A 284-nucleotide genomic window follows, 5' to 3' on the forward strand; every position below is an offset into this window, starting at 1 on the left:
TGGTAGCCGTTGGTACCCTATCTAGCACCTAACTTCTCGCTAGGACCTAACGGCAGATTCCCTCTAGTCCATGTGTCTAATAAACGTCCGTCCCCGATAACCGCCGCACAGCCAACGAGGACAACGCTAGTCCTGATTCTGCTCACGTGACTTTCCTCGCTCTTGATCTTCCAGTAAGAACCCTTAGCCGTTGACGTCACCGACCCCATACTTCCGGTTTACTTCATTCCCAACCATTAAATTCTGAGTTCAAATCCCACTGAACTCAACTTTGCCTTTCGTTA

Source organism: Octopus sinensis, linkage group LG22, assembly GCF_006345805.1.
Source record: "Octopus sinensis linkage group LG22, ASM634580v1, whole genome shotgun sequence".
Lineage (NCBI taxonomy): Eukaryota > Metazoa > Mollusca > Cephalopoda > Octopoda > Octopodidae > Octopus > Octopus sinensis.